Raw genomic sequence first — 22,603 nt, 5'->3', positions numbered from 1 at the left:
AGATTACATTTCCAAGGCGTTCTCGTGTAACAGCTGTGTGCCTTTGATCAAAACATTGAGAAAAAAACCCTTCACATCTCCCTTAGCACAGAAACAGCCAGGACCCTGTTTTTCTGGATCAAAGAGAGGCATGCCAGATACTCCATAGGACTTCATATGCATTAAATACCAACATTCTCAGAAGAGCTGTAGAGGCCCAGGATGACAGGGGTCACTACAGAAAGAGAACCTCTGCAGGAGGTGAGGAGGGGCTCCACCAGGGCAGATTCCCTTTGTATCTGTTGTACCCTCAGCACCTACAACAGTACTTGGAGCAATGTAGAAGCTCAATAAATATTTTTTGAATTATTACATAAGTGAGCTGCTTCTCTGTCTGGCATGCCCCTTACTTTACTCAGATTGACACATCCTGCTCATTTTTTAAAATCCAGCTCATCTGTTTCTCATAGTGCTTTCTTCAACCTGTCCAAACACTTCTCACTCTATAAAGCTGTACTTTTGAACAGATTTCTGTTGCTTGTTTTCATAATACAGTATTGCAGTTACTTGATTGCATGCCCCTCCTCCCTTCAAGACCTTTAGTTCCTTCATAGCTAAGGACAAGTCTTATTCATCTCTGTACTCATGCTGCCTAGCATAGTTCCTGTATATTTACTCCTTCATCCAACAGGATCTGAGCACCCTGCTTTATTCCCAACACTGAAACAGGCTCTGGGGATACAGCAGTGAACAAGATATGAGCCCTCTCTATTCCCCAAGCTTAAATTTTATAACGATTGCAGACAATTAAAACAAGTGAGTAAGTGCAATGGTGGAGGTTATGAGGACATCATGGAAGCACATAGGAAGGACACCACTACATAAAATTTGGTGGATCAGGAAAAGCCTCCTAGAGGATGCTTCCCAAGGGAAAAAAAAAAAAAAAAAACAAAGAATATCTGAAGAATAAATAGAAGTGAGCCAGTAAAGGGGGAAGGAGTGTTCCAAGAAGAATAGAAGAAAGGAAGACAGAAGGGAGAAGCAGATGAAAGCAGGGAAGGATGGGAGAAGTGATGAAGAGAGGAAGGCAGGGATATTGCATTCTCTTATTTGCCTTGTAATATTTCTTCCAGTAGGTGGCCTTACCAAGAGCCCCATAATTGCTAGAGGCCACCTGCTACCCCATCTTACTTGGAGGATCTGTTTTTACCCCTAGTCACAGAATCACAGCCTATTATAGAACTGAAAGGGGCTGTTAATACCTAGTTCTATCCCTCTTATTCTACACATGTGAACGATGAAGCCCACAGAGGTTAGTAATAACAGTATGTTGATTTTATCTCTTATCTTGCAAAGCATTTTTACCCCATCCAGTGTGCATCCAACAGCGCTGTGAAGCAGCATTATTCTTTTTTACAAATTAGGAAACTGGGGTTTAAATGGAATTAGTGGTAGAGCTGGAAGCCAGGTCTCTACCAAGGGCACACCATGAGGAGCGGAGCCAGCAGGAGATGACTCCTCATCCGAACTCCTTCCAGAAGGCAAGAAGAGCGCTCTGACACCTGATAGGGACTGGCCATGCTAATTATTCACAGCATGTCCCAATTAAAAGAACACTTGTGCTGAATGCCTTATTTGCCAATAGCCTGGAGATCACTAGAATGATTGGAGTTGACTGGTCTTGCCTTCATTTGGTGTCAGGTGGTAGGTAGGTGAGTCTTGTTACAAATAAAAAGAGTGTGCATTTTGGACTAGATAAAAATGTGAAATGTCTGTAAAAGCAGGACTCTATAAGCCAAGTTAAAAGATAAGCCGTACAATCACATGCTGGCAAGGATGTGGAGAAAAGGGAATTCTCATATACTCTTGGTGGGAATGTAAATTAGCACAACCACTACAAAAAACAGTGTGGAGTTTCCTCAAAAAACTAAAAATAGAGCTACCGTATAATCCAACAACCCCACTCCTAGGTGTATACCCAAAAGACAGGAAATCAGTATATCAGCGAGGTATCTGCACTCCCATATTTATTGCAGCACTGTTCACAGTAGCTAAGATTTTGAAGCAACCTAAGTGTCCGTCAACAGATGAGTGGATAAAGAAGCTATGGTACTACACATCATGGAGTACTATTCAGCTACAAAATAGGATGAGATCCTGTCATACCCAACAACTGAGATGGAACTGGAGGTCATTACGTTAAGTAAGTCAGGCACAGAATCATAAACATCACCTGTTCTCACTTATCTGCGGGAACTAAAAATTAAAACAATTGAATTCACGGAAATAGAGAGTAGAAAGATGGTTACCACAGCCCGAGAAGGATAGTGGTGAAGTGGGGGAGGATATGGGGGTGGGGAATGGTTAATGGGTACAAAAAAAGTAGTTAGAATAAATTAGAGCTGGGTGCAATGGCTCACACCTGTAATCCCAGTACTTTGGGAGGCCGAGGTGGGTGGATCACTTGAGGTCAGGAGTTTGAGACCAGCCTGGCCAACATGATGAAACCCTGTCTATACTAAAAACACAAAAATTACCTGGGAGTGGTGGCGCACACCTGTAATCCCAGCTACTCGGGAGACTGAGGCATGAGAATTCGCTTGAACCCAGGAGGCAGAGGTGATAGTGAGTCAAGATTGCACCACTGCACTCCTGCCTGGGTGACAGAGTGAGATCCTTCTCAAAAAAAAGAAGAAAAACAAACAATACCTAGTATTTGCTAGCAAAACAGGGTGACTATAGTAAAAATATATATCGATATATGAATTTTAAAATAACTCAGAGTATAGTCAGAATGTTTGAAACACAAAGGATAAATGCTTGAGGTGATGGATACCCCTATGTACCCTGATGTGATTATTACCCATTGTATGCCTGTATCAAAATACCTCATGCAACCCATAAATATATACTCCTATGTACCCACAAAAATTAAAAATTTAAAATAAAAAGATTAGCCCTAGACTGGGGAAATATTAACTTTATAAAAATCATTAAAGAAATAATATCCAGGGCTCAATTCCTAAAGTCAGTAAGAGAAAGACTAATAACCCAACAGAAAAATGGGCAATGAATATAAACAGGCAACTCTCAAAAAACAGGAAATCTTAATGACCAAAAAAAAAACATGAAAAATATTCCCCATTAATCAAGATGCACCATAAAATAGTAAGACAAACTTTCGCCTCATTTTGTTTTATAAAGGCTTTAAAGTCTAGTAAGTTTTGATGAAGATGGGACAATGCGATCTAGGGAGGGAATGAGACAAGATCTAATAACACTCAAAATGTTCTATACTCAATGAATTTTACTTTAGATATATGTACCCATATATAATAGTAATATCTGTAATTAATGTTATAGATATTATTCATGTAATGTATATTAAAGAAACTCTCATGTGTGTGCAAGGAGGTTCACCGAAGTATTTGCCAACATAGTAAAAAAAAAAAAAAAAAAAAAAGCAAATTTCAAGATGTTATAGACCATGTTACCATTTCTGTAAGTTATATTTATTAATACATATAGATGGAACAAATGCATCAAAGCACTAAATCCATTATAATGGTTAACTCAAAGAAAGAAAGGAATAAGATAAGAAAGGGAAATATAGGGACTTCAAATTTGTTAGGGTTTTTTTCTTAGAAATTTTTTCAGGCTGGGTGTGGTAGCTCCCACTTATAATGCCAGCGTTTTGGGAGGCCGAGGCAGAAGGATAGCTTGAGGCCAGAAGTTTGAGACCAGCCTGGGCAATATTGGGAGACTCCTATCTCCACAAAAAATATTTAAAAATCAGCCGGGAGTGGTGGCACCATGCTGCAGTCCCAGCTACTCAGGGCTGAGGAGGGGGGTTCGCTTGAGCCCAGGAGTTAGAGGCTGCAGTGAGCCACGATCACGCCACTTCACTCCAGCCTGGGTGACATAGTGAGTCTTTGTCTCAAAACACAAATAAAAATAAAATTAAAATTTATTTTTAAAAAATCTGAACCAAAACCTTAAAAATATTTTTAAATTATTTGTTCATGCCTATACCAAAACTATTTGTTTTTGTTTGTTTGTTTGTTTAGATATGCGGTCTCCTGGCTTCAAGTGATCCTGCCCGAGCCTCCCAAAGTGCTAGGATTACAGGTATGAGCCACGCGTGTCCAGCCTAAAATTACTTTACAAAACATTTTTAATAAGCCTGACTTTTCATACAGAAAAGTCAAGTACTTATCCTTTCACCCCAATTTAATACCACCAGTTTCCTCATCTGTTAATTTTAAAAAGAACAGATTAGATCACTTCTAAGATCCTTCCAGCCCTGACACTCTAGCCTCCTGTGAAATCTCAAAGGCTTTGAAGAGATTGCAGATGAGTGACCTTTCGTTGAAGTAAGTTCTGGAAGGAGCTAGGAATGTACCGTCAGCTGTTATAGGGGAAAGAAGCCTTGGAACCTTTTTTTAAACCATGAAAGCTGCTTCTTTTCACGTAGCCTCACCCCAGAGGCATTCCCCAATTAGTGTCCTAGCTATTTATATTCTGGGAACCCTATCTAAATTTAGCTTCCACACAAAAGTTTGTACTGTGATGGGATCTGGACACTCTGGTACTGTTTTCCTCCCCCTACCCCAAGTGAAAAGCCTTTACATGAAACTCGGTTGTCACTAATTATTGTGTAGAACACTAGGCTTAGAAGTTCGGTAGCCATATATTGAACCCAATAGTAGAGCTTGTAATCTGTCACAGGTCTGATGGTGTGATAGACTATTTTGCATTCAGGATGGTCCCAGCAAAATCCTTGTCCTGTGGGAGGCTGAAGGAGCCATTTAACAGGTTAAATGGGAGACTTGTGGCAGACTTGAGGAGTTTTGTTTGTTTGTTTCTTTAGAGATGGGAGTCTCACTGTGTTGCCCAGTATGGCCTCAAACTCTGGGGCTCAAGCAATCCTCCCTCCTCAGCCTCCACAGTAGCTGGGAACCAAGGATTTTATACACAGTCAGGCAGTCTTTCTAGTGCACACAGGCCCTTCCTAAGGAATCTACCTGGACTCTCATTTAACCAAAGGAGAACTGAAGAAACTTCAGCAAAAGGACTGATAATGAGCATTTAATATATTTAGTTGTAAAATGAAGAATAAAAGAAGGACTGGGAAATAGGTAGAAGAATAGTATGTGAACAAAATAGAAATGCTGCAGCAAAAATTATGGGAGGAGAAGAGGTAAAGGAGAAAATAGAAAGAGTCTGAAAAAGGATCCCCATCTTAAACTGAAAGTATATGGTTAGTTTTTAAATGGTGAACCAGAGATACTAGAAAAGCTTTAAACAAAGATACCCATTAAAACTAACAAAACAAATTTTCCTAAATACCAAAAGAAATGTTTTTAAAATAGCACAGAAACACAGTAAATACAGTACACACAATATTTACAGCATTAAATAAATAGCAACATTGGAGAGTGATTCCATGATATATTGTTAAGTGAAAAAAGTAAAATGCTAAAGAGTATAGGTAGCATGCTGCTTTTTGTGTAAGAAAATAAAACAGGAAGACAAGAAATATACATGTACCTATTTCATTTTTTGCAAAAAGAAACACAGGAAGGGTAATCAGAAAACAATGAGATTACCCAGATACAAGGAGAGAAATTAGGAGGATGAATGGGAGGGAGAGTGATGCTTCTCTGAGGGTAGTTTTTCCTTTTCGAAATGTGTGAATATATTCCACACATTCAAATAATAAAATAGAATTAACAAGAAGCGGCCATGCACAGTGGCTCATGCCTATAATCCCAGCACTTTAGGAGGCTGGGGTGGGAGGATCACTGGAGGCCAGGAGTTTGACACCAGCCTGGCCAACATGGTGAAACCCCGTCTCTATTACAAAAACAAAAATTAGCCTAGGGTTGTCGGTGGTGTGCACCTGTAGTCCCAGCTACTCAGGAGGCTAGGCAGGAGAATTGCTTGAACCTGGGATACAGAGGCTGCGGTGTGAGCCAAAATCGTGCCACTGCACTCTAGCCTGGGCGACAGAGCAAGACTCTGTCTAAAAAAACAAAAATAAATAAAAATAAATTTTAAAAAAAGGAGGAGTAAGGACTTAAAACTGAGAACAGATAGAAAACCGGAGTGTATTTCATATTAGCAGCATAACCTCAGTAAAGGGCAGGGAGGCTGACAAGGATCTTTTGGACACGACGCTTTGACCATAACCCTCATAGTAAAGGCAGGGAGTGAAGGGATCACAGACAAATCCTGAGCTCTTTTCTGTCTGTGTGTTTTTTGCGACTGCCTCTCCAGAGTTCTGTATACCTTTGTTTAAACTTTTATTTTAGGTTTGGGGTGCATGTGCAGGTTTGTTATATAGGTAACTTGCATGTCATGGGTTTTGTTGTATAGATAATTTCATCACCCAGGTAATAAGCCTAACACCCGATGGGCAGTTTTCCCATCCTCACCCTCCTCCCATCCTCCACTCTTAAGTAGGCCCCAGTGTCTATTACTCCTTTTTTTGTGTCCATGTGTACAAAATGTTTTGCTCCCACTTATGAGAACATGTGGCATTTGGTTTTGTTTCTGCACTAGCTCGCTTAGGATAATGGCCTCTAGCTTCACCCATATTGCTGCAAAGAACATGATCTCACTGCTTTCATGGCTTCACAGTGAAAGGGGAAAAGTTCCCTTGTACTCCTCCCAGGGTGTGCGATGGGGGTGCGGCTCGCTTCTTCCGTGCCCCGCTGCTCAAACCTCCGTGGGGAACCATGCAGACGGGCAGGTTGTGGGGCTGTGACCCCACAGCAGTGTCTGGGGGTGAACGTTTACAGCTGAAGCCCCAGTGGGCGTGCGTTACGGGGTGCTATTTTAGTTTAGCCGTCCATAGGCGGCTTGTGTTACTCAGCTCAGTTAGACCCCTGCCTTATGGCAAGGACAGAGGGCTTTCTGTATCCCGGGGTTCCTGCCTTGGTGTACTGGAAGAATCGGATCACACATGGGCTTGGAGACTGAGTGCGAGGTTTTGTTGAGTGGAAGTAGCTCTCAGCGGATGGGGGAGCCAGAAGGGAGATGGTTTTCCTCTGGAGTCTGGCCGTTCAGCGGCGCAGGCTCTCCTCCTCCAACGCTGGCCAAACTCCATGTTGTTCTGCGGGTCCATGGCCTGCTGACCTGCCCGCCTCTGTCGGTGTGCTCTTCCGCTGGCGTGTTCCCCTTGAGTCCTCTCGAAGTCCAGCTGCTTGTGCCTCTGCCCGCTAGGGTCTCGGGGTTTTTATGGGCACAGGATGGGGGCATGGCAGGCCAGGGTGGCCTTGGGAAATGAAACCTTTGGGCAGGAAAACAGAAATGCCTGTCCTCACCTAAGTCTGTGGGCACAGGCCTGGGGATGAAGTGCTAACCAGGGACCACACCCTCCTCTACCCAGCACTTCCCTGCCCCTCTTCCATATCAATACTATTCCATAGTGTATATGTACCACATTTTCTTTACCTAGTCTACCGTTGATGGGCATTTAGGTGATTTCCATGTATTTGCCATTGTGAACAGTGTTGCAATGAACATACACGTGCATGTGTCTTTATGATAAGACAATTTAGATCTCTTTAGGTATATACCCAGTAATGGGATTGCGGGTCGAATGGTAGTTCTGTTTTAAGTTATTTGCTGAGTTCTTTTTTAATAGGTTTGTTTTTCATAGTGGTATGGATGTAACAATTCTGAATCTATTTTATGTTTATTGAAGAATTAAGGGTGTGAATATGATTATGTTTGAGGAAGCCAGGGTTCTCAATTGGGTACAATTGTGGAATGGAGAAAAGAAAGGAAGATCTCTGTGGTGGTGTTGAATTGGCACAGGAGGTCTCAGTATGAACTCATGATTTCTAAAACAAACAAACACGTCAATACTGATGAGTGTTCCTAATGCCCAGATCTTAGTTGGTTTATAATAGAAATGGCATCATCTAACTAGAGGGAAAGAAGATGTTGCAAAACGTGGCGCTTTTTTTTTTTTTTTTTTTGAGATGAAGTCTCACTCTGTCATGCAGGCTGGAGTGCAGTGGCACAATCTCGGCTCACTGCAACCTCCGCCTCGCGGGTTCAAGCGATTCTCCTGCATCAGCCTCCCAAGTAGCTGAGATTACAGGTGCCTGCCACCACACCTGGCTAATTTTTATATTTTTAGTAGAGACAAGGTTTCACCATGTTGGCCAGGCTGGTCTCAAAATCCTGACCTCAAATGATCCGCCCACTTCAGCCTCCCAAAATGCTGGGATTACAGGCATGAGCCACCATGCCCAGCGGAACGTGGCTCCTGACATGAAAAAAATTAACATAAATCCACTCTTCACACCATAAATGAAGGTAAATTCCAGATGAATTAAATAACTATATGTAGAAGGTAAATCTGTAAAGCAAACAAGCAAAAAATTTAAATAAGAAAATATCAAAAATATCTGATAAACTCAGTGAAGGATTTTTTAAACAAGACCCAGGAGACAAATCCATGAGGAGAAAAGTTGATGAGATTTGACTACATCAAAATCAAGAATTTCTGTTCAACAAATCATGCCATACCAGCAAGTGGTCTAGTGACAAATTAGAATGTGTTTGTGACACATAAAACCAATAAGGAATTAATTTTAGGGTATACAAGGGTCATTTGAAAACATACAAGAAAAAGCAAGGACGTTCCATTTTTTCAAAGGTAAATAATATGAATAGGTGGTTCACAAAACAGAAAACCTAAACGATAAACAGGTATATGTCCCTCAAGCCAAGGTCTTTCTCTTCCTCCAACATACACCAAATTTCTTCTTTTTTTTTTTTTTTACACTTAATCTTTTTATTTTTAAATTTTCATACCGAAACTTTTAAGTTCAGCGGTACATGTGCAGGATGTGCAGGTTTGTTACATAGGTAAATGTGTGTCATGGGTGTTCGCTGTACAGATTATTTCATCAGCCAGATATTAAGCCTAGTGCCCATTAGTTATTTTTCCTGATCCTCTCCCTCCTCCCACCCCCTGCCCTCTGGTAGGCCCCAATGTGTGTTGTTTCCCTCTATGTGTCCATGTGTTCTCATCATTCAGCTCTTGCTTATAAGTGAGAACATGTGGTGTTTGATCTTCTGTTCCTGTGTTAGCTTACTAAGGATGATGGCCTCCAGTTCCACCCACGTCCCTGCAAAGGACATGATCTCATTCCTTTTTATGGTTGCGTAGTATGCCATGGAACACCCACCAAATTTCTTATCCTGACCATTGAGTTTGTACCAGCCATTGCTTCAGTCCTGAATGCTTCCTAGGGCTGCTTCCTCCTTGCTATTCAGGTCTCAGTTAAAATGCTATCTCTTCAAAGAGTGCTTTCCATCCATCCCCACCTAAAGTAGTCATCCCACTTCCTGCCCCAACATTCCCTATGACATCACCCTGTTTTATTTTCATTAAATATTATTCAGTAGCATGTTCTTCTATATCTGTCAATGTACTCGTCTCTCACCGGAAAGTTAGACTCACAAAATAAGAAATGTATCTGTCTTGTTCAACCTCGCATGCCCAGTGCTTGACATGTAGTTGGAGTTCAACAAATATTTGTGAAATGAATGAACACATTAATGTATAAAAAGGGTTATGCAATCCCTGTTGCTGGAATGATAAACTTTCCAGACAAGGATGTTCAATCATCATCAAATGACTAATTAATGGAATCTTGCTAAGCAGTGCCAAACATCAGATGGAGAACTGGACAGGATGACCATTTAATGTACTCCTTCTAAAAATAATACCTAATGAGTCAAAAGGACACAGTTCCCTTGGATACCTTTGTTTTGACCACAGTGCCTGGGGCTCGGTATTTGAGTCAAATAGATTAAGCCACTTGAAACTCAACCCTCTTTAGGACTGTGCACATCACCCAGAGGGGCTCTGATGTGAATTCCATCAACAGGAGATGGTGGTTTGTACTGAATATTCCAGCAGGCAAAAATATTCTAACCATGAAGCTCTGTGATTCAAGGTCATTGCCAGTTGCTTCCCATTTTAAAGCCTGTGAAGTGACAGTCGCCACGCAATGATGGAAAACTACATTTTGCTAACCAAGTACCATGTGAGAAAATCCGGTGAGTTTCTTATGTTCAGGTCCCAGGAGGGAGCAAAATGTCATAGGTACCACATCTGCCATTTCACTTAAGGCATAGAGGCTTTGACTTAACAGAGTGCTGAATTTATTTCAACAGTGCTTACATGCTTACATTTTCAACAATGCTAGAAAATCTATCATTCACCTTCTTAGCATGCCATGAGATTTCTAATGATTCATTTATGTAGCTTTCGCTTGCCCAGTGTAAGATGAGCCTAGTCCCTGTGGATTTGCAGGGATTTCTGTTTATGGGGTTTTGTTTTGTGTTGTTCTACCTTAGGTGAAGAATTAAGCACGATCCTAATTCTTAACACATTATCATCATCAGTCTATGCAGAACATCTCTCCTGCTTTCTCTCTTTAAGTTTTGCCTTTATCCTTTACTCCTACATCACTCCGATGCATATTATATGATGTCCTGACATAAGCATATAGCCTCATGAAAATTGTGATGAGTTTGTATGTACTTCTAATATAATTTCAATATGCTTCTTACTTTTGTGACTTCATTACCACATTTAAGACATATGAATTCCTGCATGAATGTCTACTTCAAGGCTTCTAACGATTTCAGTCTTTATCCACTATGTGCTTTGTTTTTTGAGATAGAGTCTCACTCTGTTGACCAGGCTGGAGTGCAATGGTGCCATCTCAGCTCACTGCAACCTCTGCCTCCCAGGTTCAAGTGATTCTCCTGCCTCAGCCTCATGAGTAGCTGGGATTACAGGCACCTGTCATTATGCCCAGCAAATTTTTGTATTTTTGTAGAGATGGATTTTCACCATGTTGGCCAGGCTGGTCTAGAACTCCTAACCTCAGGTGATACGCCCACCTTGGCCTCTCAAAGTGCTGGGATTACAGGCATGAGCCACCACACCCAGCCTGCCATGTTTTAATGATCCATTCTCTTAGGCAGTTGTTACTGTTATTGTCAACAAAATCTTATTTTCTATATTATTTTCAAGTTTGCTATTACTAGCCTAGAGAGAAACAGTGTTGATTTTTGTAAGTTGATCTTGTCTCCAGCAATTTCGCCAAATATTTTTATTTGTTATATATTTGGGTCAGGCATGGTGGCTCATGTCTGAAATCCCAACACATTGGGAGACCAAGGTAGGAGGATTGCTTGAATCTAGGTGTATGAGACTGGCCTGGGCAACAAAGCGAGACCTCATCTCTATAAAAATTTTAGATATTTAAAAATAAAAAATAATATATTTAGATGTTGAACAGATGTGGTTTTATCTTTTTCATTTCAGTCCTAGTATCTCTCAGACCCTTTTCTTGTTTAACACTGGCCAGCACCTTCTTTACTATGTTAAAAAGTAGTAGTGGGCTGAGCGCAATGGCTCACGCCTGGAATCCCAGCACTCTGGGAGGCCGAGGTGGGCAAATAGCTTGAGCTCAGGAATTCGAGACCAGCCTGGGCAATGTGGCAAAACCCCATCTCTATAAAAAATACAAAAATTAGCCAAGTGTGATGGTGTGCCCCTCTAGTTCCCGCTACTGGGGAGGCTGAGGTGGGAGGATGGCTTGAACCCCAGAGGCAGAGGTTGCACTGAGCCAATATCGCACCACTGCACTCCGGCCTGGATGACAGAGCCAGACCCTGTCTCAAAAAAACAAAAAAAACAAGGATATCGCCTGCAGTAAGACTGAAAAGAATTCAAGTATCAGCCAGGCACATGGCTTACCGACTCACGCCTGTAATCCCAGCACTTTGGGAGGCTAAGGCAGGCAGATCACGAGGTTAGGAGTTCGAGACCAGCCTGGCCAACATGGTGAAACCCCGTCTCTACTAAAAATACAAAAATTTAGCCGGTCATGGTGGCGTGCGCCTGTGGTCCCAGCTACTCAGGAGGCTGAGGCAGGAGAATTGCTTGAAACCGGGGGGCAGAGGTTGCAGTGAGTCAAGATCATGCCCCTGCACTCCAGCCTGGGCAACACAGGAGACTCCATCTCAAAAAAAAAAAAAAAATTCAAATATCCATCGCTGAGGGTTATTTGGATAAACTATAAAACATCTACACAATGAAGTAATGTACAACAATAAAAGAAAATGAGGAAGAAGAAGACAAAAACACACACATACAAAATATAAAATGAGGAAGATCTTTTATTTTACTGTGGAATAATCTCTGGGCTTTTTTTTTTTTTTTTTTATTGAGACGGAGTCTCGCTCTGTCGCTCAGGCTGGAGTGCAGTGGCCGGATCTCAGCTCACTGCAAACTCGGCCTCCCGGGTTTACGCCATTCTCCTGCCTCAGCCTCCCGAGTAGCTGGGACGACAGGCGCTCGCCACCTCGCCCGGCTAGTTTTTTTGAATTTTTTAGTAGAGACGGGGTTTCACCGTGTTAGCCAGGATGGTCTCGATCTCCTGACCTCGTGATCCGCCCGTCTCGGCCTCCCAAAGTGCTGGGATTACAGGCTTGAGCCACCGTGCCTGGCCTCTCTGGGCATTTTTGTTTAATGAAAAAGCAAGGTGCAGAACTGTGTATATACGGTGCTTCCTTTATATCTAAGAGAGAAAAGAAATACAAATGAGGATGAGCTTGGTGGCTCACGCTTGTAATCCCAGTACTTTGGGAGACCAAGACAGGTGGATCACTTGAGGTCAAGAGTTCAAGACAAGCCTGGTCAACATGGTGAAGCCCCGTCTCTATTAGAAATACCAAAAAAAAAAATTAACCTGGTGTGGTGGTGCACACCTGTAATCCTAGCTACTTGGGAGGCTGAGGTGGGAGGACTGCTTGAACCCGGGAGACTGAGATTGCAGTGAGCTGAGATTATGCCACTGTACTCCAACCTGGGCAACAGAGTAAGACTCCATCTGGGAAAAAAAAAAAAAAAAAGACGAGAGGAGAGAGAGAATTTGTTCCTCCAAATTCCAGTACTTGTTGCCAGTTAAAGCTAGGGCCTTAATTCTTTAGGCACCTAAGACAGTTTCTTGACCTGATATTCTAGCTCAGTAATTATTGTCTATATTCACTCTGCTCAGTGCCATATCTGTTGAATCTATATTTCAACTATTATGCTTTTTATATCTGAGATATCTACTTGGATCATCTTAGTTGTTTTTTGTCCTTGCTTCATATTAACCAACATAATCTCCTATTTCTTTGAGGATATTTATTAAGCTTATTTTTATTTCATGGTTCATGTCTTATACCAATTCTGGTTCCTCCAGCATAGGTCATTTGAGTGGTGGTTTTTCCATCAAACAGATTGGACTTCTCCACTATTTCAATATTTTGTTGCCTCTGAGTTCATTTTCCCCTGATAATGTGTACCCAGAGTGAGGAGTTAAGGCCCAGATTCTTGTTTGTGCCATTTCTGGGGATTTAGGGAGGATGAGTGTCATTTCATATTTAACAACTTCACCAGGTAATTCTGACCCTCATACCAGATTATTGCAGAAGCTACATAAACCTTTACCCTCAAAGATACCCACTGAAAGCTCCTTTCTCCCCCCGTTTCAACTTTACAATTCCTGGAAGTCTGGGGAGATGGGAGAGAGTAGGGAACACACACAGACTCAATTATCTGACTGCCCCATTGTTAACTGTTCTCACTCCAGCCAACCACGCTGCTTTTGTCCCACTGACTTGAGGCTTTGGGCTGGAACTACTACATTTCTTTTCTACATTACAACAGAGATATCAGTGATATACCCAGGACAATATACAAAAAAAAAAATCTCAAAGTCCCCTTGCCCCTCCATCCCGCTGGAGCCTGGCCTTCTACCCAAACTGAGTTTTCCTTTTCATGCCAGGTCATACTCACTTTGCATCCCCTCAAAAGTTTCTCATGAATTTTGCATTAGTACTTCAAATCCCAGAGCTTTTCTCTCATTTCCAGGGCATCGCTACAGTTCAGCTAGAAGAGACAGCTAGCAGCTCTGCTCATTCACCATGATATCTGGAATCGGAATCAGAAGTAGCCTCTGTTCCTTAGCAGCACTGGTTGAAGTCTCATTTGACCTATGATTTTTAGGAAATTTTATAAATTTTAGCCTTTTTTTTTTTCGAGACGGAGTCTTGCTCTGTCATCCAGGCTGGAGTGTGGTGGCGTAATCTCAAGTCACTGAAACCTCCACCTCCTGGGTTCAAGTGATTCTTGTGCTTCAACCTCCTGAGGAGCTGGGACTACAGGCATGTGCCACCACACCTGGCTAATTTTTGTATATTCAGTAGAGACAGGGTTTCACCATGTTGGCCAGGCTTGTCTCAAACTCCTGACCTCAAGTGATCCGCCTGCCTCAGCCTCCCAGAGTGCTGGGATTATAGGCATGAGCTACCATGCCCAGTCTATTTTATACACTGCTTCTTCCACTCATTAGCAATTGATGTTGGACAAGTTAAATTCCTATAATCTCTATTTTTTTTAGATTCCATCTCATGTAGTAATTGTGAAAATTAAATGAGACAACATGCAAAATCATCTATGAAATTTGTTGTACAAAGTTAAGTATAATCTAGAGGCAGCATAGTGTGTAGTCAAGTATCAATTAGCTTCTGCTGCTTAACAAACTATCCCAAAGCTTAGTGGCTTAAAACAGCACAGTTTGTTTAGTTGATGTTTTTATGGGTTGGCAGTTTGGGCTGCACTCAGCCAAAGAGTTCTGGGAATTGTCTACTGCCATCTAGAGCTGAGGAGGTAACACGGCCAGCGTCTCTCATTAGCCAGGAGGGTAGCCCAGGCTTGTTCACATGGCAGCAGCCTGGCTCCCAAGGGTGACATAAGAAGCATGTATGGGATGGTTTGTATCTGTGTCCCCACCCATATCACATGTTGAATTGTAATTCCTTGTGTTGGAGGTGAGGTCTGGTGGGAGGTGGTTTGGACCATGGGGAAGTATTTCTCACAAATGGCTTGGTACCATCCTCTTGGGACTGTCCTCCCCATAGTGAGTAAGTTCCTGTGAGATGTGGTCGTTTAAAAATGTGTAGCACCTTCTGACTATTTATGATCATCGTGGCAGATGGGGGGCGGACTAGATTGCAGCTCTGACTCGGATGGACAGAGCAGCATGTGGAAGCTCACATTGTGAACTTAAGCTCCAGAATAACTTCAATAACAAACCAGGAGTCCCAAGAGGACCCATAGACCCTCTGAAGGAAGTGGACTGCTCCTGCAGGACCCAGGAGACACCCAAGCAGTGTGTCCAAACTGCAGAAGTGGGAAAGGGAGATCCTCCACTCCCAAACACACACCCCCACTGGGAAAACTGAAGGTCTAGTTTGCGGGAGAATTTTCTGACCATACCTGGGGCTGAGTCAATTTAGAGAACCAAGTGAAATACAGGGGTAGAGGAAGCAGCGAGAAAGGTCCTGGGAGCTTGCTGGGTCCCTAAGCAGGCCATTCCTGCCTGGCACCACAGGGATCCTTTTGGAGGGTAGACAGAGGTGCAGGAGTAAACACCACAGGGAGAAGGAAGTCTCCAGGGGAACTTTGTAACAATTTGAACCTGGTGAGAAGCCTCCTGGCCAGAACTCGGGGAAGGGTGTGAATCTGGTGTGCAGACTCCGTAGATGGGGGAAGAACCAAAGCCCTTTATTTTTGCAGCTGGGAGGAAGGTAGCCTGGGGCAAGTTCTCAGGCCCTGCTCTCCCACTGCCTGGAAACAGACTCAAGCTGTTGAAGGGGCACAGTGGGAGTGGGACCAACCCTTTGGATTGCATGGGAGCTGGGTGAGGCCTGTGACTGCCGGCTTTTTCCCACTTCCCTGACAACATGCATGACTCAGCAGAAGCAGACATAGTCCTCCTAGGTACACAACTCCATTGACCTGGGAACCTCACCCCCATTCCCCACAGCAGCTGCAGCAAGACCCACCCAAGGAGATTCTGAGCTCAGACACACCTAGCCCTGCCCCCACCTGATGGACCTTCCCGACCAACCCTGGTAGCTGAAGACAAAGGGCATATACTCTTGGGAGTTCTAGGGCCCCACTCACCACCAGTTCCTCTCTATACCACCACAGCTGATGCTCTCTGGAAAGTGCCAGCCTACTCCAAGTGGTTGGCAGGAGGCCAACCAGCACACAAATAGACCATTAAACCACCAAAGCTAAGAATCCTCACAGAGTCCATTTCACCCCCCTGCCACCTCCACTGGAACATGCACTGGTATCCACAGCTGAGAAACCCATACAGTTCACATCAGAGGACTCTGTGCAGACAACCCTCAGTACTAGCCCAGAGCCTGGCTTACTGGGTGGCTAGACCCAGAAGAGAGAGAACAATCACTACAGCTCAGCTCATAGGAAGCCACATTCATATGAAAAGGAGAGTACTATATCAAGGGAACACCCTGTGGGACAAAAGAATCTGAACAACAGCCTTCAGCCCAAGACCTTCCCTCTGACAGAGTCTATCCAAATGAGAAGGAACCAGAAAACCAACCCTGGTAATATGACAAAACAAGGCTCTTTAACACCTGCCAGAAAATCACACTAGCTCACCAGCAATGGATCCAAACCAAGAAGAAATCCCTGATTTACCTGAAAAGGAATTCAGAAGGTTAGTTATTAAGCTAATCGGGGAGGCAGTAGAGAAAGGTGAATCTCAATGCAGGGAAATCCAAAAAACGATACAAGAAGCAAAGGGAGAAATATTTGAGGAAATAGCATAAAGAAAAAACAGTCAAAACTTCAAGAAATATTGGACACACTTATAGGAATGTAAAATGCTCTGGAAAGTCTCAGCAATAGAACTGAAGAAGAAGAAAGAAATTCAGAGCTCAAAAACAAGGTATTTGTATTAACCCAATCCAACAAAGACAAAAAAAAGAAAAAAGAAAAAGAAAATATGAACAAAGCCTCCAAGAAGTCTGGGATTATGTTAAACAACCAAACCTAAGAATAATCAGTGTTCCTGAGGAAGAAGAGAAATCTAAAAGTTTGGAAAACATATTTGGGGGAATAATAGAAGAAAACTTCCCCAGTCTTGCTAGAGACCTAGACATCCAAATGTATCCGGAATTGGTTCCAGTGAGTTCTTGGTCTCGCTGACTTCAAGAATGATGCCATGGACCCTTGCAGTGAGTGTTACAGTTCTTAAAGATGGTGTGTCCAGAGTTTCTTCCTTCTGGTGGGTTCGTGGTCTTGCTGACTTCAGGAGTGAAGCCGCAGACCTTCACAGTGAGTGTTACAGCTCTTAAAGGTGGCATGTCTGGAGTTGTTTGCTCCTCTCAGTGGGTTTGTGGTCTCACTGACTTCAGGAGTGAAGCTGCAGACCTTTACATTGAGTGTTACAGCTCATAAAGGTAGTGCAGACCCAAAGAGTAAGCAGCAGCAAGATTTATTGTGAAGAGCAAAAGAACAAAGCCTCCACAGCGTGGAAGGGGACCTGAGTGGGTTGCTGGTGCTGGCTTGGGTAGCCTGCTTTTATTACCTTATTTGGCCCCACCCACATCCTGCTGATTGGTCCATTTTACAGAGTGCTGATTGGTCCGTTTTACGGAGTGCTGATTGGTGCATTTACAAACCTTTAGCTAGACACAGAGCGCTGATTGGTCTATTTTTGCAGAGTGCTTATTGGTGTGTTTACAAACCTTTAGCTAGACACAGAGCGCTGATTGGTGCATTTACAATCCTTTAGCTAGACAGAAAAGTTCTCCAAGTCCCCACCTAACCCAGAAGCCCTGCTGGCTTCACCTCTCACACATACAAGAAGCATGACAAATACCTGGGAAATTCATCATAAAAAGGTCATCACCTAGGCACACTGTCATCAGGTTATCTAAAGTGAAGATGAAGGAATGAATCTTAAGAGCTGTGAGACAAAGCACCAGGTAACCTATAAAGGAGAACCTATCAGATTAACAGCAGATTTCTCAGCAGAAACCCTACAAGCTAGAAGGGATTGGGGCCCTACCTTTAGCCTCCTCAAACAAAACAATTATCAGCCAAGAATTTTGTATCCAGCAAAACTAAGCATATATATGAAGGAAAGATAGTCTTTTTCAGACAAATGCTGAGAGAATTCATCACTAATAAGCCACCAGCCACTACAAGAACTGCTAAAAGGAGCTCTAAATCTTGAAACAAATCCTGAAAACACATCAAAACAGAACCTCTTTAAAGTATAAATCATATAGGACCTATAAAACAAAAATACAAGTTAAAAAGCAAAAAACAACAACAAAAAACAAGGTACACAGGAAACAAATAGCATGTTGAATGCAATGGTACCTCACATCTCAATACTAACATTGAATGTAAATGACCTAAATGTTCCACTTAAAAGATGCAGAATTGCAGAATGGGTAAGAACTCACCAACCAGCTATCTGCTGCCTTCAGGAGACTCACCTGATACATAAGGACTCTCATAAGCTTAAAGTAAAGTGACAGAAAAAAGTATTTCATGCAAATGGATACCAAAAGTGAGCAGGGGTTGCTATTCTTATATCAGACAAAACAAACTTTAAAGCAACAGCAATTAAAAGAGACAAAGAGAAGCCGGGCACAGTGGTTCACACCTGTAATCCCAGCATTTTGGGAGGCCAAGGCAGGCAGATCACCTGAGGTTAGGAGTTCGAGACCAGCCTGGCCAACATGACAAAACCCCATCTCTACTGAAAATACAAAAAATAGGCATGGTGGCACATGCCTGTAATCCCAGCTACTCAGGAGGCTGAGGCAGAAGAATCACTTGAACCCGGGGGCGGAGGTTGCAGTGAGCCCAGATTGTGCCACTGCACTCCAGCCTGGGTGACAGAGCAAGACTGCATCTCAAAATATAAAAATAGACAAAGAGGAACATTATATAATGGTGAAAGGCCTTGTCCAACAGAAGAATATCACAATCTTAAACATATATGCACCTAACACTGGAGCTCCCAAATTTACAAAACAATTCCTAATAGATCTAAGAAATTAGATAGACAGCAACAAAATAATAGTGGGGGACTTCAATTCTCCACTGACAGCACTAGACAGGTCATCAAGACAAAGTCAACAAAGAATGGATTTAAACTATACCTTGGAACAAATGGACTTAACAGATATATACACAGAATATTTTATCCAACAGCCACAGAATACACATTCTGTTCAACAGCACATGAAACTTCCTCCAAGATAGACCATATGATAACCCACAAAACGAGCCTCAATAAATTTAAGAAAATTGAAATTATATCAAGCACTCTCTCAGACCACAGTGGAATAAAGCTGGAACTCAACTCCAAAAGGAACCTTCAAAACCATGTAAACACATGGAAATTAAATAACCTGCCCTGAATGATCATTGGGTCAAAAACAAAATTAAGATGGAAATTTAAAAATGCTTTGAACTGAACAACAATGACACAACCTATCAAAACCTCTGGGATATACAGCAAAGGCAGTGCTAAGAGGAAAGTTCATAGCCATAAACGCCTACATCAAAAAGACTGAAGAAGCACAAACTGAAATTCTAAGGTCACACTTCAAGGAACTAGAGGAACAAGAACTAACCAAACCCAAACCCAGCAGAAAAAAGGAAATAAACAAGATCAGAGCAGAACTAAATGAAATTGAAACAAACAAAAAAAAATACAAAAGATAAATGAAACAAAAAGCTAGTTCTTTGAAAAGATAAATAAAATTGATAGACCATTAGCAAGATTAACCAAGAAAAAAAGAAAATCCAAATAACCTAATTAAGAAACAAAACGGGAGATGTTACAACTGACATCACTGAAATACAAAAGGTCATTCAAGGCTGCTATGAACATCTTTATGCACATAAATTAGAAAACCAAGAAGAGTTGGATAAGTTCCTGGAAAAATACAACCTTCCTAGCTTAAATCAGAAAGAATTAAATACCCTGAGCAGACAATAACAAGCAGTGAGATTGAAATGGTAATTTAAAAATTACCAACAAAAAGCCCAGGACCAGAGGGATTCACAGCAGAATTCTACCAGACATTCAAAGAAGAATTGGTACCAATCCTTTTGACACTATTCCACAAGAAAGAGAAGGACGGAACCCTCCCTAATTCATTCTATGAAGCCAGTATCACCCTAATACCAAAACCAGGAAAGGACATAAACAAAAGAGAAAAGTACAGACCAGTATCCTTAATGAACATAGATGCTAAAATCTTTAACAAAAAAATACTAGCTAACTAAATCCAACAACATATCAAAAAGATAATCCACCATGATCAAGTGGGTTTCATACCAGGTATACAGGGATGGCTTAACATACACAAGTCAATAAATGTGATATACCACATAAACAGAACTAAAAAAAATCACATGATCATCTCAATAGATGCAGAAAAATCATTCATTGAAATTCAGCATTCCTTTATGATTAAAACTCTCAGCAAAATCAGCATACAAGGGCATACCTCAATGTAATAAAAGCCATCTATGACAAACCCATAGCCAACATAATGCAGAATGGGGAAAAATTCAAAAAACATTCCCCCTGAGAACTGGAACAAGACAAGGATGCACACTCTCACCACTCGTTTTCAACACAGTACTGGAAGCCCTAGCTGGTGCAATCAGACAAGAGTAAGAAATAAAGGGCATCCAAATCAGTGAAGAGGAAGTCAAACTGTCACTGTTTGCTGACTATATGATCATTTACCTTGAAAACCCTAAAGACTCTTCCAGAAAGCTCCTAGAACTGATAAAAGAATTCAGCAAAGTTTCTGGATACAAGATTAATGTACACAAATCAGTAGCTCTTCTATATACCAACAGAGAATTAAATAAAGAACTCAACCCCTTTTACAATAGCTGAAAAAAGAAATACTTAGGAATATACCTAACCAAGGAGGCAAAAGACCTCTACAAGGAAAACTAAAAAACACTGCTGAAAGAAATCACAAAGGACACAAACAAATGGAAACACTTCCCATGTTCAGGAATGGGTAGAATCAATATTGTGAAAATGACCATACCGCCAAAAGCAATCTACAAATTCAGTGCAATCCCCATCAGAATACCACCATCATTCTTCACAGAATTAGACAAAACAATTCTAAAATTCATATGGAACCAAAAAAGAGCCCACATGTTCAAAGCAAGACTAAGCAAAAAGAACAAAACTGGAGGCCTCACTACCTGATTTCAAACTATACTGTAAGGCCCTAGTCACCAAAACAGTGTGGTACTGGTATAAAAAATAGGCACATAGACTAATGGAACAGAATAGAGAACCCAGAAATAAACCCAAATACTTAGAGCCAACTGATCTTCGACAAAGCAAACAAAAACGTAAAGTGGGGAAAGACAATCTTTTCAACAAATGGTGCTGGGATAATTGGCTAGCCACATGTAGGAAAATGAAACTGGATCCTCATCTCTCATACAAAAAGCAACCCAAGATGGATTAAGGACTTAGATCTATGGCCTAAAACTATGAAAATTCTAGAAGATAACATTGGAAAAACCATTCTAAACATTGGCTTAGGCAAGAATTTCATGACCAAGAACCCAAAAGCGAATGTAATAAAAACAAAGAAATGGCTGGGAGTTAATTAAACTAAAGAGCTTTTGCACGGCAAAAGGAATAGTCAGCAGAGTAAATAGACAACCCACCGAGTGGGAGAAAATCTTCGCAGTCTATACATCTGAAAAAGGACTAATATCCAGAACCTACAATGAACTCAAAGAAATCAGCAAGAAAAAAAGCAAGCAATCTCATCAAAAAGTAGGCTAAGGACATGAATAGACAATTCTCAGAAGAAGATATACAAATGACCAACAAACATAAGAAAAAATGCTCAACATCACTAATGATCAGGGAAATGCAAGTCAAAACCACAATGCAATACCGTATTACTCCTGCAAGAATGGCCATAATCAAAAAAGTAAAAGCCAGTAGATGCTGGCATGGATGTGGTGATCAGGGAGCACTTATACACTGCTGGTGAAAATGTAAACTAGTGTAGCCGCTATGGAAAATAGTGTAGAGATTACTTAAAGAACTTAGAACTACCATTTGATCCAGCAATCCCACCACTGAGTGTCTACCAGAGGAAAAGAAGTCATTATACAAAAAAGATACTTACACTTGCATGTTTATAGCAGCACAATTTGCAATTGCAAAATCGTGGAACCTACCCAAATGCCCAGCAATCAACGAGTGGATAAAGAAACTGTGGAATACTATTCAGCCATAAAAAGAAATGAATTAATGGTATTCACAGGGACCTAGATGAGATTGGAGACTATTATTCTAAGTGAAATAACTCAAGAATGGAAAATCAAAGATCATATGTTCTCACTGATATGTCAGAGCTAAGTTATGAAGAAGCAAAGGCATAAGAATGATACAATGGACTTTAGGGACTTGGGGGAAAGGGTGTGAGGGAGGTGAGGGATAAAAGACTACAGATAGGATGCAGTGTATACTGCTCAGGTTATGGGTGCACCAAAATCTCACAAATCACCACTAAAGAATTTAACCAAATACCACCCGTACCCCATTAACCTATGGAAAAAGAAGTATATATGACCTTTTGAGGCATAAGCTTAGAACTTGAACAGAGTTGCTTCTGCTGCAAGTGATTG

The sequence above is a fragment of the Mandrillus leucophaeus genome, unplaced genomic scaffold (genome assembly GCF_000951045.1).
Source record: "Mandrillus leucophaeus isolate KB7577 unplaced genomic scaffold, Mleu.le_1.0 Scaffold273, whole genome shotgun sequence".
Lineage (NCBI taxonomy): Eukaryota > Metazoa > Chordata > Mammalia > Primates > Cercopithecidae > Mandrillus > Mandrillus leucophaeus.
Note: the sequence above shows the minus strand (reverse complement) of the source record.